The sequence below is a fragment of the Ochotona princeps genome, chromosome 8 (genome assembly GCF_030435755.1).
Source record: "Ochotona princeps isolate mOchPri1 chromosome 8, mOchPri1.hap1, whole genome shotgun sequence".
In the NCBI taxonomy this organism is placed as follows: Eukaryota; Metazoa; Chordata; class Mammalia; order Lagomorpha; family Ochotonidae; genus Ochotona; species Ochotona princeps.
This window is the reverse complement of record NC_080839.1, coordinates 5,333,318-5,355,468: the sequence shown is the minus strand read 5'-3', so window position 1 is coordinate 5,355,468 and position 22,151 is coordinate 5,333,318. Positions and strand designations below refer to the sequence as shown.

Below are 22,151 nucleotides of genomic sequence, written 5' to 3'. Positions count from 1 at the left end.
GAACCAAATGACTTCATGGTAGAATTCTATCAAATATTTCAAGAAGAATTTACCCCAATCCTCCACCAGCTCTTTCAAATAATAGAAAGAGGGGCAAGTCTTGCAAGCTCTTTCTATGAAGCCAGTGTCACCTCAATACCAAAGCCAGATAGAGACACAACAGAAAAAGAGAACTACAGACCGATATCCTTGATGAACATAAATGAAAGGATCTTCAGCAAAATACTAGCCAACAGGATCCAACAGCACATCAGGCAGATCATTCACCTGGACCAGGTGCGATTCGTTCCTGGCATGCAAGAATGATTTTAACATTCTCAAATCAATAAATGTGATTCACCACATCTACATATTGAAAAATAAAAACCATATGCTCATCTCAATAGATGCAGAGAAACCATTTAATAAAATCCAACAACTTTTCATGCTAAAAACCTTAAGCAAGACAGACGTAGAAGGAACATTCTATAACACAAACAAAGCAATATAAAAAAAACACTGAAAACCAAAAAAAAAAAAAAAAAAAAAAAAAACCGCCACATCGTACTATGGGGAAATGCTGGAAGCTTTTTCACTAAGAACTGGAACGAGACAAGGATGTCCATTTTAACCACTGCTTTTCAATACGGTATTGGAAGGCCTTGCCAGATATAATAGACACAAAAACAAATTAAAGGAATTCAAACTGAAACTGTTTGCAGATGACATGATTCTCTACATAGGCAAACCAGAAGATTCAATCAAGACACTACTGGAACTCAAAAGAGAATTTGGCAGGGTAGCAGGATACAAAATTAATGAACATGAACTGATGGCACTAGTATACACAAACTCTCCATGGCTGAAAAAAATTTATAAATACAGTCCTCTTTAAAATAACAGAAAGGAATCTTAAATACCTTGAAATTTACCTAAGGAAACATGTAAAAAACCTCTATAGCGAAAATTATAAAACATAAAAAAAGAAGAAATAGAGAAGACATTAAAACATGAAGAAACCTATCATATTCCTGGATCAGCAGGATCAACATCATCAGAACGTCCATATTGCCAAGAGTAATATACAGATTCAAAGTGATCCAAATCAAAATCCCAATAATGTCCTTCTCAGAAATGGAAAAGATGACACAAAATTCCATCCATCTACATACACAAAGAGATATGAACAGCCAAAGGTATCCTGAGAAATAAAAATCTAGCTGGAGGAATCACAATTCCAGACCTCAAGAGAATATATAGAGAAGTGATCATCAAAACAATCCTGTACTGGTACAGAAAGAGAGATCAATGGAACAGAATAGGAACATCAAAAAGGAGCCCACAGAAGTACAGCCAGTTAACCTTTGCAGAAAGAGGGGCAAACTGAAAACAACCCAGGGAAAAAGCCTCGTCTCTTCAACAAGAGCTGTTGGACAATTGGATAGCAGTCTGCAGAGGTAAGAAGCAAGACCTGCACCTGCCACCTTATACAAAAATTAATTCTAAATGTAACAAAGACTGAAATCTGTACACAGAAAGCATCAAACTATTAGAAGAAAACAGAGGAAGCATTCTCCAAGATATAGGAATGGGGAAAGACTGCCGAGAAATGCACCAAAAACACAGGCAGTCAAAGCCAAAATAAATAAATGGGACTACATCAGACTAAAAAGCTTCCATACAGCAAAAGAAACGATCAATAAAGCAAAGAAGCAAAAAATGGAACGGGAGAAAATCTTTGCACACTACATAACCAAGAAGTGGACTAAGATCCAGGATTTACAAAGAGCTTCAGACACTCAACAACAGCAAAACAAACAACCCTGTGAAGAAATGGGTGAAGGAAATGAACAGACATTTCTCAAAGGAACAAATTCAAATTCAAATAGACATATGAAAACATGCTCAGCTCCCCAGCTGTCAAGGACATGCAAGTCAAAACCACATTGGGGTTCCACCCAACTCCAGTGAGACTGGCCTACCTTCAGAACCCTACTAACAACACCTGCTGGTGTGGGGGTGGGAAGAAGGGTACCCTACTCCTGTGGTGCATCTACTCCATGGAGTACTACTCAACCATTATTAAGAATGAAATCTACCATTTGCAATTCAGTGGTCCAAGTAGAGACCATTATGCTCAGTGAAACAAGTCAAATCCCAAAAGGATAAATATGATACGTCCTCTCTAATATAAGACACCCTTCATGTAAAATACAAGATTCATTTTCCTTTCCACATTCTTGGTATATCTTGGAATTCTGATATTTTTGTTTTTGTTTTCAGTTCTTCAAAACATTTTTTGTTAGTTTCTTCACTGACTCATAACATTGTTTACAGTAGCATCATTTGCCTCAAGAAGTTTTTTTTTTATTTTCTGTTGCATTTCTTCATCAACACATTAGTCATTCAGTAGCATGCTATTTAGCCTCATGTTCTAAATTTTCTATTTTTCCTCCTGTTGTTGATTTTGTTTTATGATTTTTTTCATTTAAGATGATTTAGATCACTATATAATAGCCACTATCATATCTAGATGTGAAGATAAAATGCAGTGTGGATCTCTACTTCCAAATTAAAGACAACAGGATGCTGGACTCTATTATTGTCAAGATACACTTAAATAAGCAACATGATGGGATTATGAGTTTTGATGAAGAAATATATTATTGTATAATATAGGGGAAATCAGAGGAAGGAAGAGGATTTGGTGGGGAGGGAAAAATCTCAGAGCCTATGGAATTGTATTGTAAGATAATACAAATAAATTCTTTAAAAGAGAAGTTTAGAAAATGGGTCTGTAACTACAACATTTAGTCTAATCATTATCTGTTATTTTATTCTCCTTTCTTCACATTTGTTAAATGCCATCCCCTCTCTGTATGTGTTTACAGTGCAATTGATGGGGAGTTGGCTTTACTGGGTAGGTATCGCGTGCAGGGTTGAAAGTGTACTGGGTGGAGGAAGCTAAGTATAAAGGAGGAATCCTATCTCTCTTGAAGGAAATGTGTAAAGAAATTACTAAAACACTGTGATGACTACAGTGGTAGGAATGTGTACAGTGGAGAGAAGGTGTGCAGGGTTTATTTTGCCATGTGAGAAATATGATGTTTTGGGAGATATCATATTGACCCTTTTGCAAATATAGCTCTTGAATGCCTCGAAATTTCTCCCACTGAAAGAGAAGGGCTGTATCATTTGACCTTGAACCTGGTCTCTGAGTGCTAGGCTAGTAGAATGTGGTAGAAGTGATGCTGCTAGTTTCAAGCCCAGACCTTAAAGAACTGGCAACTTGGACTGAAGTTACTGGCTCTTGGAAGTTACTGGCTCTTGGAAGTCACCACCATGCTTCACTTGGAGTGAACACATAGTGAGGCTGAGATACCATGAAAACAGAGGAATGTGGGCCCAGCACCATCGCCTAGTGACTAAAGACCTCACATTGCATACTCTGGGATCCCATATGAGTGCCGGTTTGCATCCTGGCTGATCCACTTCTCTTCCAGCTCCCTGCTTGTGGTCTGGGAAATCAGTTGAGGAGGGCCCAAAGCCTTGGGACCCTGCGTCCACATGGAAGACCTGGAAGAAGCGCCTGGCTTCTGATCAGCTGAGGTCCAGCTATTTGAAGAGTGAACCAGTGGAGGGAAGGTCTCTCTCTCTGTCTCTTCTTCTCTCTGTAAATCTACCTTTTAAATAAAAATAAAAAGCAATCTTAAAAAAGGAAAGGAAAGAGGGGGATGCCAGTCAGGGTTCCCCTGCTTCCTGCTTGAGCACAGTTCTGCTGAACTTGCCAGGGTTTCTCATATGATGCACCCAATAACTTCCGAGCTTCAGAGCCATGTGAAGTCTTGACCATGACCAACAAATGGTTTCCCTTTCTCCCTCCACCTGGCATCAACACCTTTCCATGCAGCTGCCTGCGCCTGCTTCACTGTGCATTAATATCAAAGGAATTGAACTTTTTCCACGGCAGCTGTTGCTTACCCTTAGAATGGATATTTCAAGAAAATAAAAGAAAAGCTCTAAAGCTTTTTGGATCAGAATTTTTTATGCCAGCCCAGATTCAATATTTAGAGTATCACACAAGGGCACCACGACTAGGGGCCAGCTTAGTGAACAGGGTTTGTTTGGTGATGATGAAACACACTTTGGATTTTAAGCAGGAGAGAGGTTTGGAAGGCTTTAAAAAAAATAGGAAAAACAAAAAAACAGGTACCAGCACTATAACAGGTTAAATCTGTGCCTGCAATGATAAAATCCCATATGGGTACTGGTTCGTGTCTTGGCTGCTCCATTTCCCATCTCGCTCTCTGCCAATAACCTAAGGAAACAATGACAGACAGCCCAAGTCCTAGGGCCATTGAACTCATATGGAGGACCTTGAAGAAACTCCAAGCTCCTGGCTTCAGCCTGGCCTGGCCATTTGGGAGTCAACCAGCAGAGGAAAGTCTCTCTCTCTCTCTCTCTCTCTCTCTCTCTCTCTCTCTCTCTCTCTCTCTCTCTCTCTCTCTTTCTTCCTACCCCTGTGTGTATGTGTCTCCTTCTGTAACCCTGCCTTTCAAATAAACAACCAAATATTTAATTCTTGAACTAAGTGACTAGACCAGGAAAGCATGACACACTTCCTTTCTGGGTAACAACACAGATGTATGGGAGAGGCATGAAGACTGCTCATACTCCTCATAAAGGTTTGAAACACAGAAAGTGTGCACATATGCACGGAGCAGCCAGAGCTGCTCCATAGAGAACTTTCAGTATGGTTTTGGTTTTCTCTGCCACACTCCAACATAACCGTTTTGTCTTCAAAGATGGATCAGCACAATTTGGACTGAGGGATGCAAGAGCAGCGCAGTGGTGATCAATAGAAGAGGAAAGATTTCTCACATTGCCATACATCTGTTGAGTGCCAAGGACTGGCTTACCTCTTTCTAAACATTCCTTAGTTTAATTCTTGAACCAGGCACCCAAGCCGTTGTCACATTTTTCCGAGAAGAGAAAGCTGATATCTAGTTTACCCAAGATCTCCTGGTCTTCAAGGGTTGAAGCCAGAAACATAAATGAAAGTTTGGAGACAGTGTTGTGGTGCAGCAAGTAAAGCTGCTGCCAATGACAAGGCATTCCATCCTGGAGCACCAGTTTGAGTCCTGGGTGCTCTGCTTCCCACACGGTTCCTTGCCAATGCACCTGCGAAGGCAGTGGAAGGTGGTCCACAGGCTTGGACCCCTGCCACCCACCAGAGAGACCCAAGTCATGTTTCAGGCTCCCGCCTCAGCCTGGCACAGACCTGGCCATGGCGGCCATTTGGTGGAGTGAACCAGTGAATGCAAAATCTTTCCGTATTTCTCCCTCTTTCTAGCACTCTGCTTTTAAAATAAATAAATGCTTTTTGTTCTCTGTTTGTTTGTTAAAATAAATGATGGCTTTCAACCCATGCCCATACTCTGTCCTACATGGCTTTTAAAATATCCTTTTCAACATTTTGGCATTTAGAGTATGTGAATAAAGAATAAGACTTTACAGCTTACAGTAACCCACTCTCTGAGTTCTGTGGGTTGTTCTGACAGATAGTCTAATGATGCCTTCTAAACGGAAAAACAAAACATGAGGCCACAGACACTCGAGCTCAGAGCTTCTAATTCTTTCATCAGCTCCCTGAAGAAATCCCTTTATTTTCTTGTTGAAGAATTCTCAGCCGAGTTCTGCTGGGAAAACTGGCAAATGCTCCTCTTACAGCTCCTGTTTCTCTCATTTCTACAATGCTGCCACCGCCTGGGCTTTCACAGCCTACTAAGTACGCAGCGACATTTGGCATGCCTGGTGATTTCCAGCAGCACAACTGTACCAGGCTACCACGAGTCTCCAACACCTTGAAAAAACTGTAGTTACAGCTCATAGACACCAAGTCCTGTGGCATTGTGGTCTCAGAATGGCAGGAGAAGCTGAGCTCCCCCAAGTCGGTCAGTGTCCGGACTTGTAGTGGCTTCAGGGTATCGAAGTGGTGTCAAGGTACCAGGACACGAGAACTGGACCAGCTACTTTAACAGAGATCACTGAACATAAAACACAAGAACTAGTAACTAGGTATTGAGAAACCAAAAACGTCAAGGGCAACACAACAATATCACATGGCAACAAGCGATCGGTTTAGAGGGTGAGCCTTCAAGCTTCTGCAGAGATAAGGGCCCCTGCTGTCAGAACTGGAAAAGGACACCCTAGCATCACTTGTTCTTCCTGCAAGGAACTCTTGTAGCCCGGTTAAAAAGGAAGGTTGGGATGAGGCCAAGTGGAAAGTACCAGCTCTCCCTTCTGCCTCAAAGCCGCACAATCCTCTAGCATTGCTCATCAGTAGAGTCCACTGTCAAAACACCCACTAAACTAAAAAGTGGTTTGTAGTCCCAGCCCTGCTATTACAAAGCTCCGCACAAGTGGGCTTGAAGTTGAAACCCACTAGATTAACAACTGGTGTATTTGATAAGATTCTCAAAATACCAAAACAAGAACAAACAAACCAAAAAAACCATCGTAACATCCAAAGATACTCATCTTAGAAAATGTTTCAAATTTAGCCATTTGCTTTTTACGTGAAGCCATTGCTTTGGTACTGGAAGAGGAGAAAAGTATCACGTTATTATTGGAAACCCTGCATTCAAGTAATGCAAATCCGTCTTCAAGTTCATTTAACAAAGTGACATTTAAATTACTAAGAAGAATGGAATAAACTCTATGTTATTTGCACTTCTCCGATATACTGGGATGAAATTGTCCCGGGATCAGCAACTGATTAAGCTGATTATATGCCTCATACATGTAGGATGTAGTTTTCAACCAGCCACAATCAAAATACAATTTACTTCTGTTAGTGTAATAATGTAGATGCTATAAAAGGTAAGCGCTTTTCATTTACATTTCTCCTACTATTAGCAGGGTGTTTTCACAATCTCACTCTGTCTTCTCTCTGCCTCTAGTTCCACATTCTAGCCGTGGCATTTTTTGAACCTCTCAGTCTTGGAAGCAGACCCTGATGCTTGATGACAAGGTAGAGCGGGACAGGGTGAGTTGCTAGGAAACCAAGGCTAGCCTGGAAAATGGCAGTGAACATGACTGCTGAAACCGTGTTGGGCAAACTGTAAGGAGGGACAGCGGAACAGTCACCAACAGGACCCATGGAAATGGATCTACCATCCCAAGAAAAAAACTCCGAATCCATTTGTTCTACAAAGAAATAGGTACTAGGGTCGTGATCCTCAGGAGCGATACTCATCTGAAAGGAAACTCTTGATTCGCCAGTTAGATGTCGAGAGCAACTTCCTGTTCTTCAATCAGTGCATCATCCCTCAACCAGATTGCTTGGGAAGAGACCTCAGAAGTTATGAAGCAGTGGGGCAGGTCTGCTTGCTCACATTAGGACCAATAGGAACATGTGTAGCAACCTTAAGGGTCATCCAGCAAAACAGAACCTGCAAAATGAGTGTGTGTGTGTGTGTGTGTGTGTGTGTGTGTGTGAGCAAGAGTCCTGACAGTTTGGAGGCTAAGAAGTTCTAGGATCTGCCATCTGCCAACTGTTGAAAGCAAGGGTATGCTTTTCATCTAAGCCCAAATCTTTTTTTTTTAAGATTTATTTTATTTTCATTGGAAAGTCAGATTTTTACACAGAGGAGAGATAGAGAGAAAGATCCTTGATCCAGTGGTTCACTCCCCAAGTAGCTGCAATGACTGGAGCTAATCCAATCCGAAGCCATGAGCCACAAGCTTCTTCCGGGTCTCCCACATGGGTGCAAGGTCCCAAGGTGTTAGGCCATTCTCCACCACTTTCCCAGACAACAAACAGGGAGCTGGAAGGGAAGTGGAGCAGCCGGGATACGAACCGGTGCCCATATGGGGTCCTGGCAAGTGCAAAATAAGCACTTTATCCACTAGGCTACCGCAGTGGGCCCTAAGCCCAAATCTTAAGAAATAGTGGAGCCAATGCTGCAAGTTCCAGCCTGAATTTGAAGGATCCAGAATTAGGAGCTTGATCTGTGCTCACAAACGGAAGGTGGATAGCCCATCTCAGAAGAAAGTAAATTTCCCTTCCTCTAACTTTTGCTCTATTAACCACTTAGAAGACTGGATGACATCTATCTACAGTGGTAAGAAAGCGTCTTCATTACTCAGTCTATGAATCCAAACGCTATTCTCTTTCGGAAAAGTTATGTATTACTGGCATTCCTGGGTGTTCTTTATGTATTGCTGGACATTCTTTAGCCCAGTCAAATCAACACTTGAAATTAACTATCAAACTGCTCGTTTTAGTCCTACTTTTGTCCCTTCCAAACTATTCTCCAGGAAGCAATCTGGCAATTCAAATTGGACCGTGCTGTTTTACCAACAAGTTCTCGGAAATTTCCATTTTGTTAGGTTAAAATGAATATTTTAAAGAGGTTTATTTATTTATTTATTTATTTGGAAAGCAGAGTCGAGAGAGAGAGAGAGAGAGAGAGAGAGAGAGAAATAACCTTCCATCCACTGATTCACCCCTGCAGTGGCCACAACAGCCAGGGCTGAGCCAAGTGGAAGCCAAGAGGCTCTTGGTTTCCCACGTGGATGCCAGGGGCCCAATTACTAGAACCATTTTTCACTCTGTCTCATCCACACTGACAGGAAGTTGGCTCAAAGGTGGACATGACACCTCTTGGATACCAGCCACAGACAGCAGTTCAACCCACCATGCCACATTACTGGCCCTTAAAATCAATGTCAAGGGTCTTCTCAATCCCATCCCTGTTTAGCATGACAGATCCTTTGGAGGCCACTCTCTGGTCGCTTCGTGATGACTGGTGTCTGTTCATCTGCTAATCTTGCCTGATTCTATCTCTCTGCCTTGCAACCACTCAGCCTTTGACACTGAGCTCAGATCTGCTTCCTCAGCAGAACCACTCTGGTTCCTTCAGCCCTTTCCTTTGTTCGGAAGAAAGTCCCGTGTTCTTTATTGCTAGCTCCTAACTTTAACTAGGAATCCAAGTGCATTTATTTAGTTCATCTCCTGTTCTCTCCTAGGAGAAAGACTGGAATCTTGGACTTCTCTTCCTTTAAATCTGGGTTCCTAGTGCTTCACATGGGCCTCACATGTGATAAGTGCTTAGTGAATATCTGCTGGAAGAAACAGCAGCAGGAGAAGGTACTGTCAAACACAGATGGCCTCAGCAGCCCTGGTCATCCTCCTCCGCCGGAAGCAAGGTTTTAGTGGGCAAGTTCATGCGCCTCCCTGTGCTGTGCTTTCAAGCTGTTCTACTCCTAGGCATCCCTGACACCCGGCTTAGCTGTCACCCGCTAACATCTAAAGCTATTTATTTATCTTCTGCCTAGATAAGCATGACACCTCAGTGGGCCCCAGACTAAACACCAGGCCTGCCTTTGCACATATTCAAATATGTGATGATCTGCCAAATGAAGGGCTCACTTCTCTAGTCTCCACTCTTTGACCGCTGGGAGAACCTGTCTGCCAGTTCCTCCAACATCAGTGTCTATAAGCAAAGGGGAAATTATTTGCGTGTGTGTGTAAAGTTCTCTTCCATTCCCAATGTCCTAACAATCTTTACTTCTCTTTCCACGTGTGGTCTGTGTATGCTGTGATCATAGGATGTGGGTTTCCTCTCACAAACTGAGAGAAGTTTAGTCCTCCTGTGTTCAAGTCCAGATCCATTCATTCGAACTGCCAGATAAAACTTGGTGCATGGCACATGCGTGTTAGAGGGCAACAGGACTGCAGGAAGGGTAACCCTTTTCCATGGATGCGGTTCACACGGAGATTCTGATTTTCAGCAAGGGATTTATCTCCTTGTTGCATTCCCTCAAATATGCCAAAATATTTTTAACGTGGTACTATATGTTTTAAGGAATGAATATTTCATTTCTTATTTTCAAATATTCTAGTTAACATAGTTGCTCTGGAAATTATTTTGCACTAGTTAAGAAAGATTACATTTGCATACATCCTCATTGTCTTAGTTCATACAGCTATAATAAGTCAAGATGCACTGGATGGTTTGGAAGGAATAGAAACGTATTTCTCATGATCCCAAGGGCTGAGAAGTACAAGGTGAAGACACAGGTAGGTGTCAACTTGGGGGTCAGGACATGAGCACAGGACTTTTTTAAAGGACACCAACATTCAAACTATAGACCCCATAATGAAAGAATAGCAAGTGCACCCGACAGAACCCTTATTATCTTGCCAGCTATAACACTTTCTCTAGTTCCGTAAGTAGGCGGTGTAAATCAGCTCTATAAGTAGGTGTAAAGTGCATGGAAAGGTCTTACAAACTAATGGTGGCGACAGCATTAACACTTCAGTCTTAACTCACATTAAGCCAGGAATGGTCCCTTTTGCAGAATCCAAAGTACAGAGGAAACTCCATTGACCACAATCAGATTACAACATCTCAAATGCAACGCAGTCCTGCCACGATGATATAAAGCAAGTCCCTCCATGAGAAATCTGCCAGTGTGACTGCTGTGGTGGGCGCCAGATTCTAAATGCAGAAATTACAATGACAGAACTCATCAGGCCTAAAAACAGGAAAGCATATGCATGATTCAACCACTAGCAAATGGAAATGTTTGACGCAGCAACATCGAAAAAGACCAGAAATGTTCACTCTTCGCTAACTCTAAGCAGATTTAAGTTTAGCTGCTTAAAATAGAGAAATGTAATCCAAGTGGGATCAGACTTGGAACTTTCACAAGTACCTTTCGTTTAAAACTTTTTACTCTTGTATGTGATGGAGGCATTTTCACATCTTAAACTCCAGGTAGAAAGCAAGAGGAGAATGACAACGCCCAGTCTGGGCCCATTTAATCTAGCTAGTGGTTGAGTTAGAAGCAGCACCCATGACCTCTTCCAGACACCTTCAGCACTGTCATTGCACCTTCATTCCCTAACTCCATAGCATAGAGGAAGAAAAGAGACACCGCATAGCCCAGGAGAAGCCTCAGCGGTATGTGGAGGCAGCTGAACTCCATATTAAACCTTTTTTTGATGTGTGTGTGTGTGTGGTGGGCGGGAGGACAGCTCAGATTTACGGAGAAGAGAGACAGAGAAAGATCTTCCATTCACGGGTTCACTCCCAAAATGGCCTCAAAGGCCAGAGCTGATGGAATTTAAAGTCAGGAGCCAGGAGCTTCCTCTGGATCTCCCATGCAGGTGCTGGATCCCAAGGCTTTGGGTCATCCTCTACTACTTTCCCAGGACACAAGCAGGGAGCTAGAAGTGGAGTAGCCAGGACACAAACCGGCACCCATATGTGATCCCCGTGTATACAAGGTGAAGATTCTAGCACTAGGTTATCATGCCAGCTCCTAAAAGATGTTTTTAAATATTTATTTATTTTTATTGGAAAGGCAGATTTACAGAGAGAAGGAGAGACACAGAAAAAAGTCTTCCACCCATTGGTCCACTTCCCAAATGGCCACAGAGGCCGGAGCTGAGCTGATCTGAAGCCAGGAGCTTCTTCCAGATCTCCCACACAGGTGCAGGGTCTCAAGGGTTTGGGCCATCTCTGCTGTTTTCCCAGGCCATAAGCAGGAAGCTCGATGGGAAGTGGAGCAGGCAGGACACGAATTGGCACCCATTTGGGAGCCAGGCACATGGAAGGTGAAGATTTGGCCACTGAGCCATCGTACCAGGCCCATTGAATGTCTTTTTGATTTGCTCGGAGAGGACATGATTTCTTCGTAAACAGGCAAAATGACTCTGAAACATGTCACACAGCCACTTAACTAGGAGGTATACGAATTAACGTGGGGGTAGCTGAGGCAACTTGACAGCACTAGTTATATAAGCATGGCTTTGCTTGCAAAGAGATTATAACCTGGAAGCCACAACAGCCAATATGTAACTTCTATGAAATCTCATCTTTAGCCCACTAGGTCACCCATATTTTAACAATAAAGTACGCAGAAACTCAATTATCTACACTGCAGGGACTTCACTGCTCCCCTTCACGTCCAAAGAATCTGCGAGAAGGAGTCCAGATGCCTCTCTCTATCTCCTTGTCCAAGGATTCCTGCTGTCGTCTCTTGCTTGCGGCTCATTAGTTTCCTCATCTCCTCTTCCCTCTGTGATGCACCCCCTCCTTCCTCCCTTACAGTCCAAAGCTATTTTATATCATATTCTATATTTAAGATTTGGGGACACTATACTGGAATGTTGCCTTGCAGGACACAGTCAGAAACAGTGGAAACCTGAACACTGTCATTTAGTTCCATCAACTGTTTCCCACCAAAGGACTCTCCTGTGGATTCCAGTCTATCACCACATTTCCAGGTTTCACTCTGTCTCTAATCTCTCTTCTCTGGGACTTTGGGTCCCAGCATGACTTTCTTTTTAGATTTATTTATTTTTATTGTGAAGTCAGATATACATAGAGGAGGAGAGGCAGAAAGGAAGATAAGAGCTTCCATCTGGTGATTCACTCCCCAACAAGCCACAATGGCTGGAGCTGAGCTGATCCGAAGACAGGAGCCTCTTCTGGGTCTCCCACACAGGTGCAAGGTCCCAAGGTTTTGGGCCATCTTCGACTGCTTTCTCAGGCCACAAGCAGGGAGCTGGATGGGGAGTGGGGCTGCCAGGATTAAAACTGCCCATATGACTTTTTCCTTGGGAGCAGCCAAGGGACAAATTTAAATTATTTTTACTTTGTGATCATCAGTGAATATAGACCCAATTGCCAGGAAGAAGAAATAAGTAATTAAAACAACACATTGTTCGCTCAATGAAAAGTTCCAATGCTAGACTCTCAGAGTTGGTTCAACAGCTCTTCAGCCTTAGAGTATTAGATGTTTACCCAGTTACAGGCTGAACATTTGCACGTCTCCCAAATTCATAGGATCCGTGTTGAAGGCCTCCCCCCAGCATGATGGCTGTAGGGAGCAGGCCTTTAGAGGTGATTAATTTTGAGTGTGTACAACTCTTGTGAATAAAATCAGTGCTGTTCTAAAAGAAACACCAGAGATCTCTCTCACTCTTGCACGAGATGCAAGAATAAGAAGCCAGTACTCTGCCTTCTGGAAGACAGCCCACATGAACCCAACCATCGTGGCACCCTCACCCGGGAGCTCAGGTTTCCAGAACTCTGACAAAGAGGCTGCTGTTCTGTGTAAGCCTCCCACTCTCCAGGACTTTGCTACAGCAGCCTGAACCGGCTGAGACACACCCTCTTGCTCACAGCCTTCTGCTGCAAAATGGCTGTTGTGGCTCCAGGCATCACATCCATCACATCAGAAAATGAGTACCAGATAACTTTATTTTTATTCCAGTCTTATAAAAGAAATGCTTTCACATAAACCCCTTAATCAGATAGAACTGATTATGGCCCTAGGAAATGGTATGCCTGGCAAAGGAAATCAAGATTGCTGTGATCGGATCATTTTTGCCTTAAACAAAATACGGACTTCCTCAGTAGCGAGAAAACAGTAGTAGCAGGGCCAATCAACCGTGTCTGGCATTGGGGCTGCGCCTGCCACAGTCACAAGCAACAGTTCCGTTTTTCCCTCCAACCTCATTTGCTTTTGCTGGATGTGGCCTTCATCTGCAGACCAGCTTCCTCTGCATAATGGGAAACACAGTAGCAGTGTGCCTCCTAATCTGACATCTTCCACTTCCAACGCAGAAGGCAAAGACTGCTCTCTTTCTCAGAAGCAGATATAAAGCAAAACAAAGTTGACAAGCACGTTTCGGTTTGCGTTAGCTCAGGTCAGAGTTGGCCAACCCTGGATCAATCAATGGCAAAGCAGGAGCCAGTGGGACCAGTTTCAATGATGTGCATTCAAGGATCATTGAAAAATGGCCAGAGAGGGAGCATTCTGAAAAAAACAGAGCCTTCAGAAAGGGGACACGTTGCCTGGGGAAGACAGCAAGAGAGTTCTAGGAGTCAGCCCTGCAGACACCCAGCAGCAACACCCTCCCATGTTCTGGTCCTCCAAAAGCAAAGGGGATTCAAAACACACAGTGCCTTGGCCAGAGTGCCCTTGAAAGCAGAAGCTGGACTCAGAACTTGAAGCTGCCACTTTATTACGGAGCATAGCCTGAACGGGCAGAAGGTGGGCTGCAGCTCTTAAAGGGTGTCACCAGGCTGTCACAACTTGGTGCCAAGCTCCATGGAGGATCCATCCCAGACAACCATTTAAAAGACCCTGTGAGCTGGAGATCACTCCTGGCTGGACTTGGGAAGGACAGTGTCTGCACCAGCTTCTGTGTGCTAGCGGAGTTTTGCTAAGACCAGCAACTGCCCTCAATGAACTTGGCAGTGGATCCAAGTGAATTCTTCTATATTTCACATTCAGTGACAGGTGCTGGCGTGAGGTGTATAGAGGCAGCCTGAGTCTGGCCCCAAGCAATCTCTGAGCCTAAGATGGCTGGTTAAGCCCAAGCCAGGCTGGTGGGCATGTTTTCTGTAAAAGGAGAACAGTGGCAAAGACTTCTGAAGATGATGAGACTGTGGGCAATACTTCAGAGTTGTCAAACACAGGTTCTTCCCTCTTCCTTTGCATTTTAAATCAGTGTTCACTGTAAGCATCCTGTCTGCAAGTGTTTCCCAGAGGGGAACATCGAGAAAACGATGGTGTTCTTGTCCCCAAAGAAATGAAATTCTAGAGACAAGCATTTGAGCTAGAGTTGAAAGTGCCCACACTGTGCATAAACACACCTGGCTTCCATTCTCAGCTCCATCTCCTGCCTCTAGCTGCCTGATCATCCCGAGGGGCAGCATTGACTGGGTTCATGCCACCTGCATGGGAGATCTGGATTGAGTTCCTAACCTCCAGCTTTGGCTTTGGGCCTTCTCCTGCCACTACCAGGAAAGTTGGAAAGTGAGCCAGTGAATAAGCACGCGCTCTCTCTCTCTCACTCTCTCTCTCTTTTTCTCTCTCCCCTCCAGATAAATTTTAAAACCTTTTCAATGAAAAGTTAATTAGAAAAACAAGATATGTAAATCATGCATAGGTAACCAACAATATAGTCTAGTGTGTTGAAAAGATACATCTCTATGCAAACAATGAACTTGAACATATATTTGCTAGTACAGTCAGGAATGTTTATTGAGTGTCTTGTTTTCTACCAGGTACTGGGTGACTTGGAAATGCCCAGCTTCAGGGATCACAGTGTGTAAACCTGATTCCTATTAGCATTCCCAATCAGGAGGCGCTCTGAAAACACTGCAGCTAGAATCATTGGTACATTTATATAAGATTCGTTTCTCTGGAAGGGTATGAAGAGGTAGTTTTTCAAGGATGTCCTAAAAGGAATGTTTTTGTTTAGATTGTCTTTCTTTAAAATATTTAATTTTTAATAGGGATAAGTCCAAGAGGATATTTTATCCGTTTGAATGGTACCATAAATCTATCCCATTTCAAGCCACCTGAAGCATCTTTGTAGGGAGTGATAGGAGAGGGGAAGGGGAAGGTCCGTCCTTCACTTACCAGCCATGTACCCTTGGACAAAGCTCAACTTATGGGTCTTCAATGTTCCTACGTAAAATATGAGACTCTGTGGTGCCTGCTTCATACAACTACATCATAATACTATTTTACATCTCTATATATGATTTTCCAGCAAAAAATGATTATCTAGGGCCTTGCTGTGGCATAATGGAGTAGGTTGCTGCCTGTGGTGCATCATACCTGGGTCCTGGTTGAAGTCCCTGTTGCTCCATTTCTGATCCGGTTCCCTGCTAACGCGCCTGAGAAAGCAACAGGTGATGGCCCAAGTCCTTATTCCCCTGATCCCACGTGGAAGACCTGGACAAAACTCTTGGCTCTTAGTTTCAGCTTGGCTAAAGACTGATCATTGCAGCCACTTGGGGAGTGAATATGTGGATGGAAAATTTCTTTCTATCTCTCCCTTTCTCTCTCTCTCTCTCTCTGTAACTATGCCTTTCAAATAAATACAATAAGCATTTTTTAAAAGAATACATTCCCAAATTTTAGATTAATTTCAGTCTGGTCCTCTCAATCACAAAAGTGGCCATGATATGAGGCCAGACAGACATGGAATCAGATAGGAAATAAAGGAATTGGATTTTCTGCAGTTTCTGTTCTTAGCTCGGCACCCTAACTCCACCACCCTCGCATCCAAGCCAGCACACCCACTTTCCCATGATGCACCAGTCTTCCCTAGCTTGAAGAAGAGACCATGACAAGCAAGCCCAGCCTGAGCTTCTGGCGGAGGCTCTATGAAAGCCTCCAGAGCACATCGCACCCACTGAGCCCACCCCGTTTGTGGGTTCAACTAGGTTGCTACTCCCTACTCAATAAAGGGAGCCCCCAAGCTGGGGTGGGCTGCGCGCTGTCCTTCCTGGGGTTGCCTGGATCTGTATTCACTCTCAGTTTGAATAGATTCTGCTCCTACTTCTTGTGCATGACTGACTTTATTTATGCCTCTGCTTTGAATGCTTATCTTATGCAGGGTTGAGAGCCTGCAGTAAAACTACTGGCGAATACGTTCCCACAACAGTTGATACGAATAGAAAGTATACTGCAAATCCTATGGAACTCAGACTGTAACAAAATCCATCTCAAAGAGAACAGCTGCACTACTAGTAATATAATATTTGGCGTTTTATGATGGAATGCTTTAGAGTGTACATGGTTAGGGAAGGATGTGGCATCCCTTAGGACAGGATGGTGCACAGTAGAGGTGTTCCCTGTGGAAGTCTTTAATCACCCTCAGTCCTTCGGGTACCACTCCACTCACTTGTTTGAATCAATAATAGCCCTTGAAATTTAACTTGTAAATTTCTTCCTCAGATTTTAAAAGCCGGGGGTACTTCAAAATGCTCAGGGAAAATGTGAACTAAAAGGTCATTTGGGTGAAAAAAAAATGAAATCCATCTCTATATAGTCTTTTACACAAAGTTCACTCTCCCTGACCTTCTAGAAGCACATTACACGCCTGGTGTTTCTGGTTTTCCTGTCACTAGTTTGTGAATATGACAGCATTCTCGTAAAAGAGCAGTAGCTTTTCTTCTCCAAGTTTTGAGTCTGGAAACAGAAAAGGAATGGGAAGTCCTTGAAGTTTCAGAGCAAATCATTGGCAGAGGCAGAAGGGGAAAATCCCAAAGCAAACAAACAAAAATTCCTTTCCACCAGATCACATTGCCTACCAACTCAGCCACCAGCGTCGAAATTCCATTCTGACCTCAGACTACAGAAAAATCAAGTTCTACACTTGAGGAGGACTTTGAGAAATGAAGAATCATTTCTTACAAACTTTTAAACTTTCCTAAATGCAAGAAATTGCAAAAATTCGGCAAGTGATAAAAGTAGGATGACAAACTGTAACAGTCAAGGTCTCGACTCAAAAAGAAGACTTAACCTGCCTCTCAGGCTCTGAGGACACATTGTGTGTCACTTTCATTGCCCTTTGACACCAAGATGAGCAAAGTTTAATGCAAATCATTCACTCATAAAAATAAGGTTTACTTCATGCAGCATAACACATTGTCTGATTTTATAGCAATAGTTGTTGCAGAAATTCCGACTTGCTTTTTAACACAGAAAAGATTTTCCAGGGCACAGTTACAAACTCATCCCTCCTCTGCGTGAAATAGTGCTGGCAGTTTATGCAGAGAACAGGCGTGCCTTCGTCCACTGATAACACACATACTGAACACCTATGCATTCTAGACACTGCAGCTACAGCCATTCGGAAAAAAATATTTTGTGCACTTGTATATCTCATACCCTCTGTTCTAGCATGGAGGAGATGAATTTAAAATGACTAGAAAATATATGATAAAAAGAGACAGATACTTTGGGAGAAAAAAAAAGAAATGTAAGAGGAATAGCAGGATTGGGAGTTGCCATTTAAACAAAGAAGTCTAGGAATGGGCCCGGCGGCGTGGCCTAGCGACTAAAGTCCTTGCCTTGAACGCTCCGGGATCCCATATGGGCGCCGGTTCTAATCCCGACAGCTCCACTTCCCATCCAGCTCCCTGCTTGTGGCCTGGGAAAGCAGTCGAGGATGGCCCAAAGCTTTGGGACCCTGCACCCGCGTGGGAGATCCGGAAGAGGTTCCTGGTTCCCGGCATCGGATTGGCTCAGCTCCGGCCGTTGCGGCCCACTTGGGGAGTGAAACATCGGACGGAAGATCTTCCTCTCTGTCTCTCCTCCTCTCTGTCTCTCCTCCTCTCTGTATATCTGACTGTAATAAAATAAATAAATCTTTTTAAAAAAAAGAAGTCTAGGAAAAGCCTCATTGAGAATGCAATATTTGAAAATATTCTCTTTTTGTAAAAAATGATTTGTTTATTTGAAAAATAAAATTACAGAGACAGAGCTAGAGTGGGAGAGAGAGTAGGAGAGAATCTTACATTGCTGGTTGCCTATGCAAAAACCACAATGTCTGGAGCTGCCCCATGCCAAACACAGGACCCTCGAATTTCATCTCGGTCTCCCAAGGGCCCTGTTGCTTTCCTGGGTACATTAGCAGGAACATAGCTTCAAAGTGGAACAGCAGAGTCTTGAACTTGTACTGGTATTGGGATGCTATACCACAACACCAGACCCTAAACTGTTCTCAGTGGGCTAGGAGGACTGCATGAATATCTGGGACAAGAAGGATCCGTGGAGAGGAAGGGGTGAAGGCAAAAACCCTAACTGGGAGAATATCAGATAGGATTCAGAAACAGCAAACAAAAACAAGACCCCTGTGTGGGGCTGGAATCGAGGGAGCCCAGGAGTGCCTCGCAGCAGAGGAAGTCAGAGAAGTTTTTTTGAGAGGTGGACACAAGTGGACTGGTCAAACTGTGTCTTTGTAGACTCTGTCAATTCTTTCCTCTTACTCTGAGCCGGATGGAAACCAATAGAAGGTTATGGCTAGCAGATTAACTTGGTCCCATGGACATTTTCAGATGACAACAATGGAAGTAGCAAGGTTGCCCAGAAGTTTATGACAACAATTCAAATGACAAGAGAGTAACTTCAATGAGGTTGGCGAGCAGTGGCACTGATAAGAAGTGAGTGGGCTATAGATGTATTTTTAAGATGGACTCAACAGCATTTCCTGATGGGTTGGAGTGAGGTATTGAGATAAGACCATCCCAGGTTTTGGTCTGTGCATTAAAAAGGCAGAGTTACCATGGCTGATGGGAGAACAAGTGGGGCTGGAACATTTCTGGGAAGAGACAGAGATCTTCAGGTCATTTGGGGGCATGGTAAGTGAAGGCTGACCTCCAGACACCCAGATGGAGGGAACATGCAGGTGGTTGCATTCATCAGTCTGCAACTGAGAGGTATAATGGAGGCTGGAGCTTTACATTGGAATTGAAAGGCATTAATGTGCGTGAGATTACCAAGGGAGTGAGTACAGGCAGAAGAGCGGGTCCAGGGTGATGGCCTGGGGAATCCAACATGAAGAAGCAGGTAGATGAGGAGGAACCTGCAAATATAGAAGGAAAATCAGGACCTTACGGTGAGCTGGCAGGATGTCCCAGTCAGCGGAATCAAGCGATGTGTCAACAGACAGTCACTGGAAATTGATAGTGCAGCTAAATGGACGTCTCAGTTGGCCTGCTTAGCAGCGTGGGTTTAAGACAGAGCAGGAGCCTGCCAAGAAGGTCTAAAGGAAGCTGCGGAGACCGTGGTTAGCGAGAGGAAATGTCCACTTTCTCAACTCAGCTGGTAAGATGGTGGGTATTTGAACAGTTTCCTCCTGAGCTCAGTGTAACAAGCTACTATGCTATGGCCACATAAGCAGTATGTGTCCTTACTATATATTTTCCACTGTTTGCACAATCGTGCCATTTACCAAGAAATGCAAACACAGATAATATTCAGCCATGCACCCAAGTCTCACTTAAATGAGTGAAATTTCTATCGCCATCTCCCATCACATTATATTTGCTGTTTCAGCAATAATGTCAGTCATTATGCATTGGCTACGTGCCTACATTCTGGTTCATGGCTATAATTTAAATACATATCACGCTAAATAGTGTCATTGTGCAAAAGCCAAGGGATTGCAGTGGTTGGTGTTTTACATCTTCCTGAAACACAAAGAAGCCCATTCTGTTCTCCAGTTGGCAGGTGTAGCGCTGGAAAGGACCTTCAAAATTCCACCCATGCATTTGCCTGGGAAAAATAACTGACTTTTGAAGCTATAAAAATATACTTGCTTTTCCATCTGAGTGGTGGATGCAAATGGGTAGAAATGTATCTTTTTCAGCTGATACATTTATGTAGGAAAACCTCAAAAACATTTCAAAATAAACAGCTCTAAATAGTTACACTAATTTAAAATTTTCCCTGAAATGTTTGTCATACTCATTGTTGTGCGCTGAAACTTTACTAGTACACATAAAAATTAGGTTATGAATAAAAATGTCCATTTCAGTACATTTGGAACTTGCCTTTTTACAGAGTTGCTTCCTAGGAATACAAAGTTGGCAGGGGAAGGGGCGGGGGGAAATACCTGAAATTCTTCAATGAATTTGTGATATTTTAAGGAGTATGAATGGAAAGCAATAATTACTCCACCTACGCCTCCCTAGCTACACTGTGTATCCAACAAATGCAAAATACTAAATAGCATTTGCACAAGTCTTTGTAATTTGAACTTGAACTTAAACTTCATTGTGTCTACTACTGCAAAATGGCCTCAGTAAATAGCTTAGACTATTTACAGAACGCCTGTTTCAGTTCTCTTGAGCCCAAATTAAACAGTCCTAGAATGTGGTACTCACACAAGGCATATAAAAATTTAAAAAAGAAAAAGATCCACTTATTGGATACTGTGGACCAAAAAGTGGCACGAATTACTCATCTTTCTAGTTTCCTTCCCCTTGTTTAAAGCAACAGTGTCCGATTATCTTGACAGTTTTATTCAAGACATTTGTAGATACTCCAAAAAGGGCCATGAATGTTTTCTCTTGCAGACAGCCTTTGGTACAGCCTGGGCTGTTGCTGAGCCCATTACTTTAAGTGGCTATAAGTTGTTCGTGACTCTTCTAATTTCCCCACTGCTTAAATCTGACTTATCTCACGTGGTGCCAAGGAAACAGAATGCAACAGAAGTGAGGTTGTGAGCATTTAAACCCTGGCTGTTAGAGAGCTTCCATCTAGGAACCCTTCAGTCCTGTGAGGACAAGCCCAGGCTGACCTGTGGAGGATGGTACATCACACAGGAAAGGTCCCTGGCAGCCTGGCTTCCCTAACCTTCTGAATCCTATACACACGGATAAGTCTCAAACAGAAATCCCAAGCCAGAGTGGGTGATGGCTCCGGTAGCTGTATGCTTGCCACTCTGATTGAGTTTTGGATTCCTAACTTAAACCTGACCTAGCTCTAGCTGTTGTAGGGATTGGAGCAACGATGTCAGTGTATGCTGCTTCTCTCTCTCTCTCTCTTTCAAATAAATAATAAAATAACATTTTTTAAAGGGAAAAATGAGAAATGTATCAAAAATGGAGGAAAAATCATGACAGCAAACTCAGAAAAAATAAATAAGTATTGATAAAGATGATTAAATTATATTCATCACTAGCAATGAAAAAGGCAAAATTACAACAGCTTTGCATATCAAGTTAGCAAATAACTACAACATAAACTGATAGTCCCCAGTCCCCAATGGTGTGTGGAAGCATCCTTATGGGAAGCTTGTGGGAGTTTAAAACGGGACACTACTTCAGGAGGACAAGTTGACAGTAACAGCAATCATAGTGGCAACAGCCGAGAGTCTTGAGCTCATTGTGGAGCAGGCTGTGATCTCAGCCACTTGCAGCTCATAACTCAGGAGACACTGGTACTATCCACATTGACCAGAAAAGGAAGTCACCAACCTGACACGTCACTCCAGGCCATTCTGCCAGCAGACGGCCCGGCGGGGATCCATTGCTCGGTATCTGACTGCACAGTCTTCACAGGCACCCCACTTTGGTGGGTGTGCTGCAACCCCAGGATCCTGCTTCTGGCAACTCGCTGTAAGTGAACAACTGGTCCAGCTTAAAAACAAATGTACAAGATGCTTACCACACGGGACAAAACAATAACGTACGTAGAATGGATCAAATAAGCTGAGGCATATCATACAATGGAATGCGATTCTGCTATTAAAACAACTGTAGGAAAATAATGAAGAATAATGATGATGATAGTGCAGAATGATAATGATAACACTGATGATAGACGATTGTTGAATGTAA

At 43.2% G+C, this 22,151-nt stretch overlaps 1 long non-coding RNA gene across 1 annotated transcript in view; it reads right to left on the bottom strand.

The window, feature by feature from the left end:
- Positions 1–10,417, bottom strand: part of LOC105942314 (uncharacterized) — a 36,645-nt gene extending 26,228 nt beyond the window's left edge. Inside the window, exon 1 of the long non-coding RNA XR_009245883.1 lies at positions 10,320–10,417. This is a non-coding gene — a long non-coding RNA (uncharacterized LOC105942314). The remainder of the gene's footprint in view (positions 1–10,319) is intronic.
- Between the last annotated feature and the right edge of the window lie 11,734 nt (positions 10,418–22,151).